General features: G+C 49.4%; 1 long non-coding RNA gene across 2 annotated transcripts; it reads left to right on the forward strand.

The window, feature by feature from the left end:
- The first annotated feature begins 10,492 nt into the window (after positions 1-10,492).
- Positions 10,493-14,185, forward strand: LOC136837163 (uncharacterized). 2 transcript variants are annotated; one of them, XR_010852611.1, is made up of 5 exons: positions 10,493-11,170; positions 11,303-11,470; positions 11,641-11,849; positions 13,645-13,812; positions 13,983-14,185. It is a non-coding gene; the product is annotated as an uncharacterized lncRNA (long non-coding RNA). The 2 variants fall into 2 exon arrangements; XR_010852610.1 differs by lacking the exon at positions 13,983-14,185 and having other exon boundaries at positions 13,645-13,974.
- The last annotated feature ends 957 nt before the right edge of the window (positions 14,186-15,142 follow it).

A 15,142-nucleotide genomic window follows, 5' to 3' on the forward strand; every position in this document is an offset into this window, starting at 1 on the left:
GACACGCAATCAACGTGCAATTTGGAATGACATGGATGACATGAAGTTTTTCAGTTGATCTTTTTGGTATCGTGTATTTTGTTCTACACCCCTTTGTAAATTCTGTAACATGCAACAATGGTTGCATTGTTAATTAAAATACCTTCTCTGACTGCCGTTCTGGAAGAAAAATTATTTTTATAATACAAGGATGGTGATAAATGTTCTAGAAGCATCCCTAGACGCGACTATAAAAGCTGAGGTCGACCAGCTGTCACCAGCAATCGTCCTTCTTTCCTAGCTACTCCTTACATGGGTAACACGCTGCAGATGTGACCTAGAGAGCCGGTGCGCTGGAGACTCATACGCTGCGGCAAAGTCCAGCATTATTTCTTATCGAACTGTAGCTAAGTAATCCTTGTAATGAAAAAGACACCGAGCATGTCAGAGGAACGAGTGATCAGGGAAGGTAGACTAGAATTCCGTTTCCAAGTAAGTAAGTGTTTTTCTTACTCCAATTTAAGAACTTCAGTGTAACTTGCCCATGTCCAGAAGTGATCATAGTAATTCTTGATGTAGAAGAATAATTTTGGCATTCTATTTTTTTCTGTGCTTAGATTACACTTTGTTTTGTGAAGTGCTGCAATTCATAAATTGCTGTTAATTCTGCCCTTAAAATAGTGTGTGTCTCCTTTGGCCACGAGGCCAACTTGTTAGCGTGGCTGTTGCCAGTTTGTATTCCGCGCCACGGAATACAATGGGAACAAGGGTGACCTGAGGTCGATAATAATTAACAATAAATACAGTGAATGAGTACACTTTAAATTATACAAATGGACGTAATTGAAGTTGAATACAATCTTGATGCCTGCGAAAGAAGAATACATGGTATACAAATCGGAGACAGGTAAACAATTATATACATAGTTTAAATGATTGGATTTGCATGACCCGTCACGCCAGGTGTGACGAATTGTAGAGGCAAAGAAAATGGGACATCACCATAGAAAACTTGCTCAGCAGAGACTTTACAAATACTTCCCATGCAAGACGTGGGTAACATCTGATTAGTCGGCGTATCTGCTGGGGTGATGAGGGGTGCCACGGCTGCGTGAGGACATCGGAGAGACACCCTGTGTGTGGGGGGCGGCTGACTGCGGGTGCTTTCAGGGGCGACCGCGTGCCTGCTTCATACGGGGGCCGGCTGCGGCGACGGCTGTCCAGGTGGAGGGTGCGGTGTGGTGATGTCTGTGTCCTCCTCCAGGTAGGTGGGCTTGACTCAGTCTACGACACCCAGTCGTTCTTCCCGTGAAAGGCGAGCAGGAATGCCTTGTTGTTCCGCTCCAGCACGCGGAAGGGCCCCCTGTAGGGCCTGGTCAGTGGTGGGCAGATGGCATCATCCCTGACGAAGACGTGGGTGGTGGAGGACAGGCTGGGCGGCGTAAAGGTGGCTGACCTGTCGGTATATGTCCGCTTGCAGGGGGCGAACTTGCCGACTATGTCGCGAAGCCTCTGGACAGATGAGTTGTGGCGGTCCTCTGTAACTAGCTCGCCCGGGACCACGAGGGGCTCGCCGTCAGCCCTGGGGGCGGTTCTCAACCCGAGGAGGACCCATGGCAGCTGGTACTTCCAGTCCTCGGCAGCGCAGCGGGCCATAAGGGACGCCTTCAGGGACCTGTGAAACCGCTCGACCAAGCCGTTGGCAGCGGGGTTGTGGGCCGTGGTGATGTGATGAGCTGTCCCCAGCAGCTGAGCCAGGGCGGACCACAACTCGGACAGGAAGGTGGGGCCCCTGTCGGTTGTGATGTGGTCTGGGACGCTGAAGCAGCTGATCCACCTGGAGAGTAGGGCATCGGCACATGCACTGGCGGTGGCTTCTTGCATTGGCATAGCTGTGGGCCACCTTGTTGAGCGGTCGACCACCGTCAGGAGATATCTGGACCCACCTGACGGGGGAAGAGGCCCGACGATGTCGATGTGAACATGGCCGAACCGCCACCCTGGCTGCGGGAACTCGCCTACCCCAGACTCGGTGTGACGCCCCACCTTGCTGGTTTGGCACTGCAGGCACTGCCTCGCCCAGGTCCTCGCGTCCTTCTGCACTCCATGCCAGATGAACTTCTCTGACAGCAGCTTGGCCATCGTCCTGCCGGAGGGGTGTGACAGCCCGTGGATGACGTGAAAAACCTGGCGGCGGCAGGAGGCGGGCACCAGGGGATAGGGCTGGCTGGTACTGACGTCGCAGAGGAAATTTGGGGCCCCGGGGGCGAGAGGCACGTCCCTCCACTTCAGGGACCTGATGGCAGTGCGGTAGGTTGGGGTCTCTGGGTCGGCAGCCTGCTCCCTGGCAAGGTCTTCGTAGTTGATCCCGAGCTGCACCGCACTAAGCTCAACTCTGGAGAGGGCGTCCGCCACCGGGTTCTTCCTGCCGGGAAGGTACTTGACGGAGCAGGTGAACTCTGCGATGGCCAAGAGGTGTCGCTGCTGCCTGGAAGACCATGCATCCCCCTGCTTTGTGAAAGCATGGACCAGCGGCTGGTGGTCCGTGTAGATTGTGAAGGGCGTGCCCTCCAGGAGGAACTTGAAGTGCCGGACTGCCCGGTATACTGCGCAGAGTTCCCTGTCGAAGGTGCTGTAGTGGGCCTCTGTGGGATTGAACTTCTTGCTGAAGAAGGCGATGGACTGGGGAGCGCTGTCGTTGACCTGCTCCAGGACAGCTCCACAGGCGACGCTGCTGGCGTCCGTCATCAGCTGGAGGGGAGCGGTGGGGTCATGGTGGGCGGTTGCCTCGGTGAGGGCGGCCTTTGTCAGGGAGAAGGCCTGCTGCTGGCTGGGTCGCCACACTAAGGATTTTGGTTGGCCTTTCAGGGTTTCCGTCAGGGGGGCCATGTGTGTGCAATCCTGGGGATGAACCTCCTGTAGTAGTTTACCATCCTGAGGAACTCCTGGACGGCCTTGACGGAGGTGGGAACGGGAAACCTGGTGACAGCTGCGACTTTGGATGTGAGCAGGCGGACACCATCCGGGGATACCTCGTGGCCCAGGAAGTCGACTTTCTGGACGCCGAAGGTGCACTTGTTGAAATGTACGACGAGGCCGTTCTCCTGCAGACGCTGCAGGACTGCCCGGATGTGCTTCTGGTGCTCCTTGTGGGACCTGGAAAATATAAGGATATCATCCACGTAGCAGACGCAGAACTTCAGGTCCCCCAGGATGCTGTCCATGAGCCACTGGAAAGTCACCCCCGCGTTCCTCAAGCCGAAGGTGGAGAAGGCGAAGACGTAGGACCCGAAAGGCGTGATGATGGCGGTCTTTGGTACGTCCTCTGGCGCGACTGGTACCTGGAAATAAGATTTCAAGAGATCCAATTTAGAAAATATTTTGGCCTCGTGGAAAGAGGCTGTGAGATCCTGCATGTTTGGCAGGGGGTAATGGTCAGGTTCTGTTGCGAGGTTGAGCCACCTGTAATCGCCGCAGGGTCTCCAGGAGCCGTCCGGTTTCTGCACCATGTGGAGGGGGGAGGCCCACGGGCTGGAGACCTTCTTGCATATTCCCATCCACTCCATTTCAGCGAAGGCATTCTTGGCCTCCTGAAGGCGCCGCGGGGGAAGCCTCCGGAACCTCGCGTGTGCAGGGGGTCCCTTTGTTTTTATGTGATGGTAGATGCCATGTTTGGCTTGGGCCCCGGGTACCTGGCGGAGCTCGGGCCTGAAGACGTCAGGGAAGTCTTTCAGCAGCTATGAGTACTGGTGGGGGCCAGCGGAGCAGATGGTGGGCACCTTGGGTCCTGTTGCTAACGGAAGGGACTGGCAGGAGTCGGTGTCGAGGAGGCACTTCTGACCGACGTCGACTGCCAGCCCGAAGTGGGCAAGGAAATCCGCACCCAGGAGCGGGGTCCTTACGTCCGCGACGACGAAGTCCCAGGAATAGCTCCGGCCAAGGATGGAGATCGACAGGAGCCTGGTGCTGTAGGAGAGGATGGGGGACCCGTTGGCGGCTGTCAGGGAGGCAGCCGGGTCCGGTGTTCGCTTGCGGTCCTCTCCTCTCTGGACAGCGAGAAGATTGATCTGACGGCCCCCGTGTCGACCAACATCATCCTGCTGGAGATGGTGAAGCGGATGTAGAAGCCTACTGGCTCTGAGCCCCTGGGTTCTTCTGTTGCCATGGCGGCCTGTCCTGCTGGCCGCCGCCTCCCCTGTTTTTTTGGACAGGCGAATGAACAGGGCGGCAGGCAATTCCAGGCATCCTTGCCAAACCGCCTGTGGTAGTGGCAAAGACCCAAGGGATTTCACCTGTTGTGAGGCGTTGGGCGCCTCCTGGTGACGGCATTGACCTCCTGCTCTGCTCCCTCCTCCTGCTGGATGGTGCTGATGGGGAGTGCAGGTGCTGGTACCCGCTTCGTTGCCTTCACGGAGTCCGTCAGGCGCTGCGCCATGCGGATCAGGACCTCGAGGGGCATGGCGTAGGGCTCAGGGATTTGTGTGCGGACCTCCGGGAGGAGCTGACGGAGGAGGAGCTCCCGCGACAGGCTTATTTCGAGTTGTTTTCCACTGCCATCAGATCAGTGTTTGGGAGGGTGAGAAGGTCCTGTATCATGCCCCATGACTCCATGACGCTCTGATCCTGCCATGGGCTGACGGTGAGGTCGAGGGCGCGGGTGGCCAGCTCAGCGACCAGCAGGGAGCATGTCTCGAGGAGGGACATCTTCAGGAGGTGGTAGGTGAGGGGACATGCGGTGGACACCCACGGGACGAGCTTCCTGTAGATCTCCTCCAGCAGGGCATTGAGTACCGTGTCTGCTTGTAGCACCTTGTCGTTGATTCCACCAGCCTGAATTGACTCTCAACCCTGTACAGCCATGCCGACGGGTTCCCCTGCGGGAATGGCGGCAGCTTTAGGCCAGGGTGGGCCTTGCTTGTCCTGCCGGGCAGGGCCCCAGGCAGGGAAGAGTACAGGGCGCGGGCAGGGGTGTGGAGGAGCACGAGAGCATCGGCGCGGGGGCGGGTATGGGTGATATGGGAGGGAGGTAGACATCTGAATCCGCGAGGTTAGCGGTTAAATGAACGAGTGAGGGGATGTCCGTGTTCATGCTCGCTCTTGCGCTCTTAATTGGAGTGGGATACTCGCGTCAAAACGCACTTGGAAACGCGCCGTGTGAGTCCATTAATGACACTGGTGATTTGCCGACGAGAGTCAGCACGCCTGAACACTGGTTACAGCGCCGTAGTTAGACCGTTAGGGGCGTGAGGTAGTTCCTGGAGCCAAGACTGAGTCGCCGTATGGGTCCGCTAATGGCTCTGGGAACCACTCTGGGGTCACCGCTTTAAGAGGTGCAAAATAAGACAAGCAGGAAAAAGGTACTCCTGGTTTATTGGTGATCCAGGCGGTTTAGATAGCGGCAGACTGACGTCGCGCCGCGGAATACAATGGGAACAAGGGTGACCTGAGGTCAATAATAATTAACAATAAATACAGTGAACGAGTACACTTTAAATTATACAAATGGACAGAATTGAAGTTGAATACAATCTTGATGCCGGCGAAAGAAGAATACATGGTATACGAATCGGAGACAGGTAAACAATTATATACATAGTTTAAATGATTGGAATTGTGTGACCTGTCACGCCAGGTGTGACGAATTGTACAGGCAAAGAAAATGGGACGTCACCATAGAAAACTTGCTTAGCAGAGACTTTACAATTCCTCCTGATCCGTGATGGGTTCTGGAGCCTAACGTCGCCAAAGTTTGGGGCATTAATATTTGAAAACTACTATCATCCTAAAACATATTAATATAATTTCAAATTCATCGTACAACATTACCCTTAGAAATATATGGCTTACAGCTACATGTGAAGATGAATCAAGTTCCCCCTATAGTCAGGCACGGCCATTTTCTCTCACACAGTATTCAAGCTGTCCTGTTCTATTTTTACAGTGCATAGGGGAAACATTAGGAATTCACAGGTAGAGTTAAGTACTGTACCTAAATATTTAAATATGTATTGAAAAAATACATTTTATTGATATTTTTCTGTTTACCTTAATATTAATATTTGAAAATTAGTAAATAATTTTTTTATCCTAAAAAATGTATTTAGTCACGAAAATAACATGAAATCTTGCTCTACAAAAAATTCCACGGATTAGTAAATTTTTTGGGATATATTTGGAGTTACATTCCACAGAAAAACTACTGAAGCTGCGAATGCTGAACTGCAGTGTAATGGAGGTTCACTTTAAAGGCAAATATTCGGTAGAATAAATGCAAATTGTCATACTTTAACCAGGTTTACCAGACTTATGGCCTGTCCAATGGTTAATTACTGTTTCTTGTAATTAAAAACCACTTACTATGCCTTGCAAAAACACTGTCTTATGCCAGTGTCACACTTCGGCAATTCAAGACTGCGACCGTCTAATTTGCTCATTACGACGCGGTTACGCTCTAGGTGCGACCAAATCGGCATCAATCAGCATGATTCGTAACCACGTCTCCGAGTTTGGCGACGTCCGCCAAGTGATAGCATAGGTGGGAGGCTGCACAGCACCTACACGGTCGGGCCACGACGACTGTCAAGTGTCTCCATGTAATGCCGCATGACGCAACTATGTTGTAATGTTATCACAACTGACAAGACAGCATCGGCATTGGATTACGTCAGACGTAACTAGCAATGTTGACATGCAGCATCCAGTACGACATACGTCATGTATATGGGAACCCCACAGCATGCTCAGTGGGGATGCGCAGTAGTCCAACTGAGTCACGTGCTTCACAGGCATAAAAGGGTGCATGCCAGGATCTTCATCCTCACTCGTCTTTCACCTCTGACCTCTACACATGACCTGTGTTGCTTTAGCATTCACCATGACCCGGAACATCGTGAAGGTGAAGATTATTGTTCCACATAAGGACGCCTTGTGGCGGGATTAAAAATCACAAAAAAACAGTACACAACACTCATACACCGAACATATAACCACATACAATACTCACTATGATCCTCGGTTGCTGGGAGATGGTTGAGGGTGTCCACGGTCGCCAACACAGTAGACAAAATTCACAAACAACCGGAAAACAGACTTCCAATAAAAAAAAACGAGCAAAAAGAAAGAGACACATGCACAGACAACAATGACATCCAACAGAAAACACTCGACTCACGGAACATACAATAATCATGCACCATCAATGTCCGCCTTGCACAGAACTCAGCTGAAGACTCTCTCAAAACCGAAATAAAACTCCCTCGACATTTGCACAGACAGACAGCACCGTAAACAACCTAACGACCTCATCCCTCTTCCAACAACCGAAGCACTCACTAACGACAATTACACTCTCTCTCTCTCTCTCTCTCTCTCTCTCTCTCTCTCTCTCTCTCTCTCTCTCTCTCTCTCTCACAAAACGTTGGGAAATGCTAAATAAAAACAAATTTATTCATCCTCTATATTTCTCCCCCTTTTAGCATTTCCCAACCAACACCTTTCACACCTCTTTCAAATCGCCTATACATAACACCCACGGATGCTCACTAGCAGGTCCTCTAGATTGCGTTCGCGGGCACGCATAATCATTCTCTCAGAATCATTCTCTCTTCTAGCAACATTCAAACTCACATCTTCTCCTCCATTCTCTCTCAGATTCACGCTATCTTCTTCACTATTACCACTCTCAATTTCATCCACAATCTCATCTATACCCTCTAACTCGTTCCCAAATACCTCCCCAATTCTTCAACTAACCCATCCCATTCGCTCATTGACCTTTCCAATTCTTGCAACGATTCATTCATGCTTTCAATCACTCGTATATTACTGCTACGCTCTCTTACTCTTACACTTTCGCTCACCTCCAACCGTTCACTAACCCCTACACGTTCAGTCAACTCAGTTATATCAAACCCGCATATGCTATATGTTCTATTCATACCATCCCATTCATCCGTATTACACGCTTTATCATTCATTTCCACTTTGGCACTCACACCCCTATCACACAACTTACGATCACTCCGTTCACTTACGTTCTTCCCTTTCTTACGTTTCCTACCATACTCTATCAAAACAAATTGCTTCATGCACTCGTCAGTCTTTCCAGCAAAGCCTCCCTCATGCAACTACCCCTCACGTACATGCATCACACGCACCGCTTGCATCCTGGAGGATCCACCCATTTGAACCCCCTTCACACTCAGTTTCCCGAATTTGCTGTCACAGTCACCCTCTTTCGTCTGCATACACTTGATACATGCCCTTCCATTCCACATTCGACACACTTCGCTCTCGGTTCTGAACACATTCTCGCATAATGCCCATTCTTACCACAGTTGCCACATTACATTCACTCGGGTACCCCTACAACCATTAGCAATATGACCCACCTGTCCGCACCTGTAACATTTAACCCCCCTATCTTTCGTACACTCCCTTACCAAATGTCCCGATTGCCCACACCCGAAACACGCTCCTAAAGCCCACCTACACTCATTCTTTGTATGTCCTTCTTTTCCACATCTAAAACACTTCGCTCGACTTCCACTCATCGACCTTCCCCTTTGTACACTACTATCCCTAACCCATCCAACCCGTTGTTCCCTTACAAACCCACCATTCATCCTCCCTGGCACCTCCACATTACTTGCTCTTACACTCCTATCTATTACACTATCGGCCATTCTCATTGGGCCCCTCAACACTGCATCCCTAAAGCTTCTGGAACTCTGGTACCCTCTCATCTACCCCAGCCCTTACACTTACACTTCTGCTCTCTTTTATAACCCTGTCAAGCTCATAATCTTCTACAATTTCCAAAATTTCTCCCCAAGTCAACCTTTCATTCGTCCATCTTTTCTTCTCCTTCCGCTTCAAGTTCACAAATTCTCTAACTCCATCTGGCACTGTCCCTAACAACTTCCCGTACTAACTCCTTACATTCATCTATCCCATCATCCCCAAACTTCTTCCTTGCCAACGTCTCCAGCCTACAAGCATACAGTGACAAGGTTTCCCCAGCTTTCATTCTTGCCTCATCAAATTCATTCTTCCTCTTATACTTAACACTTGCTTTCATACGCCTCGCTTGCTCAACTAGTCTAGCTTTCACCTTGTCATACTCAACATCCCCCACACTCATAATAACCTATACATATCAAGTAAAAACCCAGTCAAATATTCTCCTAATTCTCGTGCCCACACTCTCTTACTTTCCCCATACTTATCCTGACAAAACCTTTCATACTCCTAAAGAAATCATGCACATCCCTACTTCCATACTCATTATACTTTTCACACCGGGGTACCTCCCTCACATACATAGCCTTTCTCACTTCTTTCTCACTTTCACTCTCACTTTCGCTACTTTCACTCTGTCTTTTCATACCCTCTTCCGAATACAAAGAGTCCACTTCTGCACTTACATTCATCTTACTCATTACACTCTTCTTCCCCTCTTTTATCCACTTTTATCCACTCACCTCCATCCACCTCACTATCACTACTGCCTTCACCCCTCTCCCTTCTTTCCTGCCTTCCCACTTCCTTACCCTTCTTACCAGTTTCCTTTCCCTTTCCCTTCTTCCCTTTTTCTTCCCCTGACTTATCCTTACTTTCCCTCATTTCCTTCCCTTGCTTTTCATTTCCTTTTTCTTACCCTGCCTCTCAATCCCTCGTTTCTTACTTCCTATTCCCATATCACTTTCATCACTCACGCTTCCATTCACTTCTTCCTCCTTTTCTTTCTCTCTTGCCCCTTCACACGTTCCAGAGAACCTGCCTCCAACAGCCCCTTCTCCAAAAACACCCTTGAACATACCTTTCACCATTTCTTCCACACCTTTCATCATTCCTCCAACTTTTTATCCATTCTCTCTTCGGACTCTTTCATCTCCCCTTTCATTTCTTCTTTTGCACTTCTTAGCATCCCCATCTCCTCCAACTGGCTCCTCAACTCCTCATTCTCACTCCTCAGCCTCCCATTCTCATCCTCCAGCCTACCCTGGAGTTCCCTGGCCACTCGGAGTTCCTCTCTCAGTTTCTCTATCTCACTCATCCTGACCTCTTACTCTCACTCTACCCACCACAAACAATCCTAACGGCTATTATACAACAGCCCCACGTTGGGCGCCAAATATTATGTGGCGGGATTAAAAATCACAAAAAAACAGTACACAACACTCATACACCGAACATATAACCACATACAATACTCACTATGATCCTCGGTTGCTGGGAGATGGTTGAGGGTGTCCACGGTCGCCAACACAGTAGACAAAATTCACAAACAACCGGAAAACAGACTATCAACCAAAAAGAAACGAGCAAAAAGAAAGAGACACATGCACAGACAACAATGACATCCAACAGAAAACACTCGACTCACGGAACATACAATAATCATGCACCATCAATGTCCGCCTTGCACAGAACTCAGCTCAAGACTCTCTCAAAACCGAAAAAAAACTCCCTCGACATTTGCACAGACAGACAGCACCGTAAACAACCTAACGACCTCATCCCTCTTCCAACAACCGAAGCACTACTAACGACAATTACACTCTCTCTCTCTCTCTCTCTCTCTCTCTCTCTCTCTCTCTCTCTCTCTCTCTCTCTCACAAAACGTTGGGAAATGCTAAATAAAAACAAATTTATTCATCCCTCTATAGCCTCACAAGCCACCTCTTCTGCACCATGTACTTCTGCCGAAGATGATCCCCAAGTGCAAGTCTTTGAGGAGGAGCCCCACTCCACGGAAGTCGGTGATTCAGAAGTCCTTGGCGACGATGAGGAGTTGACAACAGATGTGGAGAGCAGCAAGCAGCATCGTTGCAAGAAAACGCCATGCGTTTCATATCCAATGACACCAAGAGGATGTTAGGGGAATGGCTGCAGGAGCACCCCTTCCTGTATGACAGGGGCCTTACGGACTTAAAAACCATGGCAAAGAAGATGTGCCTCATGGCAGACAAGTCCGAGTCGCTGAAGCTGCCATTGACTGCAGCTGAGCTCAACATGTGGCTGTAGTCCATAAGAACGAGGTATGGGCAGTTGATGAAGACAAAGAGCTGCCAGGCAGCAGTGAGGGACCTCACGGACAGGGGGAAGTGGATCCTGACGGACGACATTCAGCTTCTTCAGGTAACACATTGTCTGTCAGAAGAAGCCAAAAACACTTGGATTGAAAAAGGTAATTGTTCTGCCTTGTATTGGTTTCATATGTTGTTTTTCCTGATTATTAAATATCACAATACAAAGGTTTTCATGTTTCATATATGCTGTTTCCAAAATTAATAATACATTTCATTTTTCTTTCTTACAGTCTGCTGCTGCTGCCACTGCCGCTGCCCTTCCTGATGCCCCTGACATACAGGTTGTTGCTGGTGGAGATGATGACGAAGTGAGTATCATCCTCGCCATTGAGGAAAGGAGGCCTACGAAGAAGTAGTAGTTTGATGAGCAGGAAGGTGACGAGTGTGTTCTCGATAAGGTTAGTATTTCATAACAAACATGTTGATGAACTTTTGATTAATGTTTGAGTTTCGTAACATTAACTATATAGACATTTTTTATTGTCGGTTTTTCCCTTGTTTTTCATTTTTGCAACAAAATATATTACTTTTGCGTATTTATTAACAATATTTCTTTTTATTTTTTTAGGTGATCGAAAGCATGGAGGCGACCAAGAAGGTACTGTTGGAACGCCTTCAGCCAGCTTCCAGAGAGGGCCAGTGGAATCCCTTCCTGAGGAAGATTGCAAAGGATTTATCCGAGGTTGACCCATTCTTCTACTCTAAATGGAAGTGGAGCTGGTCTGCTTTGCTGAGAGGATGAAGAAGGCGATGGCAGAAGGGCAAGGGAAATTCAAAGCAAGTTTTGAACTGTTCGTTTTTGGAATGGAACAAGACTCATGGTCACCCACATCCTTCACCCCTCAGCCTCCTGTTGCTTCAACATCCTTCACCCCTCAGCCTCCTGTTGCTAAAACATCCTTTGCCCCTCAGCCTCTGTTGCTTCAACATCCTTCACCCCTCAGCCTCCTGTTGCTTCAACATCCTTCGCCCCTCAGCCTCCTGTTGCTTCAACATCCTTTGCTCCTCAGCCTCCTGTTGCTTCAACATCCTTCGCCCCTCAGCCTCCTGTTGCTTCAACATCCTTTGCTCCTCAGCCTCCTGTTGCTTCAACATCCTTCACCCCTCAGCCTCCTGTTGCTTCAACATCCTTCACCCCTCAGCCTCCTGTTGCTTCAACATCCTTTGCTCCTCAGCCTCCTGTTGCTTCAACATCCTTTGCTCCTCAGCCTCCTCTTGCTTCAACATCCTTCACCCCTCAGCCTCCTGTTGCTTCAACATCCTTCACCCCTCAGCCTCCTGTTGCTTCAACATCCTTTGCTCCTCAGCCTCCTGTTGCTTCAACATCCTTTGCCCCTCAGCCTCCTGTTGCTTCAACATCCTTCACCCCTCAGCCTCCTGTTGCTTCAACATCCTTCACCCCTCAGCCTCCTGTTGCTTCAAAATCCTTCACCCCTCAGCCTCCTGTTGCTTCAACATCCTTCACCCCTCAGCCTCCTGTTGCTTCAACATCCTTCACCCCTCAGCCTCCTGTTGCTTCAACATCCTTCGCCCCTCAGCCTCCTGTTGCTTCAACATCCTTCGCCCCTCAGCCTCCTGTTGCTTCAACATCCTTCACCCCTCAGCCTCCTGTTGCTTCAAATCATCCTTCAGCCCCCTCAGCCTCCTGTTGCTGTTTCAACATCCTTCGCCCCTCAGCCTCCTGTTGCTTCAACATCCTTCACCCCTCAGCCTCCTGTTACTTCAACATCCTTCACCCCTCAGCCTCCTGTTGCTTCAACATCCTTCACCCCTCAGCCTCCTGTTGCTTCAACATCCTTCACCCCTCAGCCTCCTGTTGCTTCAACATCCTTCACCCCTCAGCCTCCTGTTGCTTCAACATCCTTTGCTCCTCAGCCTCCTGTTGCTTCAACATCCTTCACCCCTCAGCCTCCTGTTGCTTCAATCCTTCACCCCTCAGCCTCCTGTTGCTTCAACATCCTTCGCCCCTCAGCTTCCTGAAGCTTCAACATCCTTCGCCCCTCAGCCTCATGTTGCTTCAACATCCTTCACCCCTCAGCCTCCTTTTGCTTCAATGCCCTTTGCACCACAACCCGAACAACTTTACCGTCTGATGCCGCAGCGAGCAGCTCAACTTCACCGGCTGTCTTCTTAGCCATGACACCGCCATCGCGTCTGACACTGCCCAATATCAGTCAAGGCCCCAGTGACAGTTTCTTGGAGAACACATTTCCCTATAATGGAAGTCCCCAAAAAAACATTCGTACAATTTACGCTTAACCTAACCTAGTGTATTGTGGTGCCCTTTTTTTTTTTTTTTTTTTAATTCTTGTTGTACCATTTGTCTGTGATTTGTACTAAAGTGTATTTTGGTTCCATTTTTGTTCTTTGTATTATTGTGAAAAATAATAAATTGTATATATGTATATGTTATCCAGCCCAGGTTTGAGAGCCAGCTGTTTATTGAAGTATCTGTTTTAAGAACAGACTTTAGCGTCTCACCTTTCTTGAGATGTTTCTGGTAGCTGTGGCCTTACCTGGGACAGCAGATCCCTTCTCTATTCATCATAAGATTCATTTTTCTTTCTTACAGTCCGCTGCTGCTGCCACTGCCGCTGCCCTTCCTGATGCCCCTGACATACAGGTTGTTGCTGGTGGAGATGATGACGAAGTGAGTATCATCCTCGCCATTGAGGAAAGGAGGCCTACGAAGAAGTAGTAGTTTGATGAGCAGGAAGGTGACGAGTGTGTCCTCGATAAGGTTAGTATTTCATAACAAACATGTTGATGACCTTTTGATTAATGTTTGAGTTTCGTAACATTAACTATATAGACATTTTTTATTGTCGGTTTTTTCCCTTGTTTTTCATTTTTGCAACAAAATATATTACTTTTGCGTATTTATTAACAATATTTCTTTTATTTTTTTAGGTGATCGAAAGCATGGAGGCGACCAGAAGGTACTGTTGGAACGCCTTCAGCCAACTTCCAGAGAGGGCCAGTGGAATCCCTTCCTGAGGAAGATTGCAAAGGATTTATCCGAGGTTGACCCATTCTTCTACTCCTAAATGGAAGTGGAGATGGTCTGCTTTGCTGAGAGGATGAAGAAGGCGATGGCAGAAGGGCAAGGGAAATTCAAAGCAAGTTTTGAACTGTTCGTTTTGGAATGGAACAAGACTCATGGTCACCCACATCCATCCTTCACCCTCAGCCTCCTGTTGCTTCAACATCCTTCACCCCTCAGCCTCCTGTTGCTAAACATCCTTTGCCCCTCAGCCTCTGTTGCTTCAACATCCTTCACCCCTCTGCCTCCTGTTGCTTCAACATCCTTCACCCCTCAGCCTCCTGTTGCTTCAGCATCCTTCGCTCCTCAGCTTCCTGAAGCTTCAACATCCTTCGCCCCTCAGCCTCCTGTTGCTTCAGCATCCTTCTCCTCAGCTTCCTGTTGCTTCAACATCCTTTGCCCGTCAGCCTCCTGTTGCTTCACCATCCTTCGCCCCTCAGCCTCCTGTTGCTTCAACATCCTTCGCCCCTCAGACTCCTGTTGCTTCAACATCCTTTGCTCCTCAGCCTCCTGTTGCTTCAAGTATCATCCTTCACCCCTCAGCCTTCTGTTGCTTCAACATCCATTTTTTGCGGTTTTTTCCCTCAGCCTCCTGTTGCTTCAACATCCTTCACCCCTCAGCCTCCTGTTGCTTCAACATCCTTCACCCTCAGCCTCCTGTTGCTTCAACATCCTTCGCCCCTCAGCCTCCTGTTGCTTCAACATCCTTTGCTCCTCAGCCTCCTGTTGCTTCAACATCCTTCACCCCTCAGCCTCCTGTTGCTTCAACATCCTTTGCTCCTCAGCCTCCTGTTGCTTCAACATCTTTCACCCCTCAGCCTCCTGTTGCTTCAACATCCTTCACCCCTCAGCCTCCTGTTGCTTCAACATCCTTTGCTCACCCCTCAGCCTCCTGTTGCTTCAACATCCTTTGCCCCTCAGCCTACCCCTCAGCCTCTTGCTTCAAACATCCTTCACCCCTCAGCCTCCTGTTGCTTCAACATCCCTTCACCCCTCAGCCTCCTGTTACTTCAACATCCTTCAGCCT

This window comes from Macrobrachium rosenbergii, chromosome 58, assembly GCF_040412425.1.
Source record: "Macrobrachium rosenbergii isolate ZJJX-2024 chromosome 58, ASM4041242v1, whole genome shotgun sequence".
NCBI classification, from domain to species: Eukaryota; Metazoa; Arthropoda; class Malacostraca; order Decapoda; family Palaemonidae; genus Macrobrachium; species Macrobrachium rosenbergii.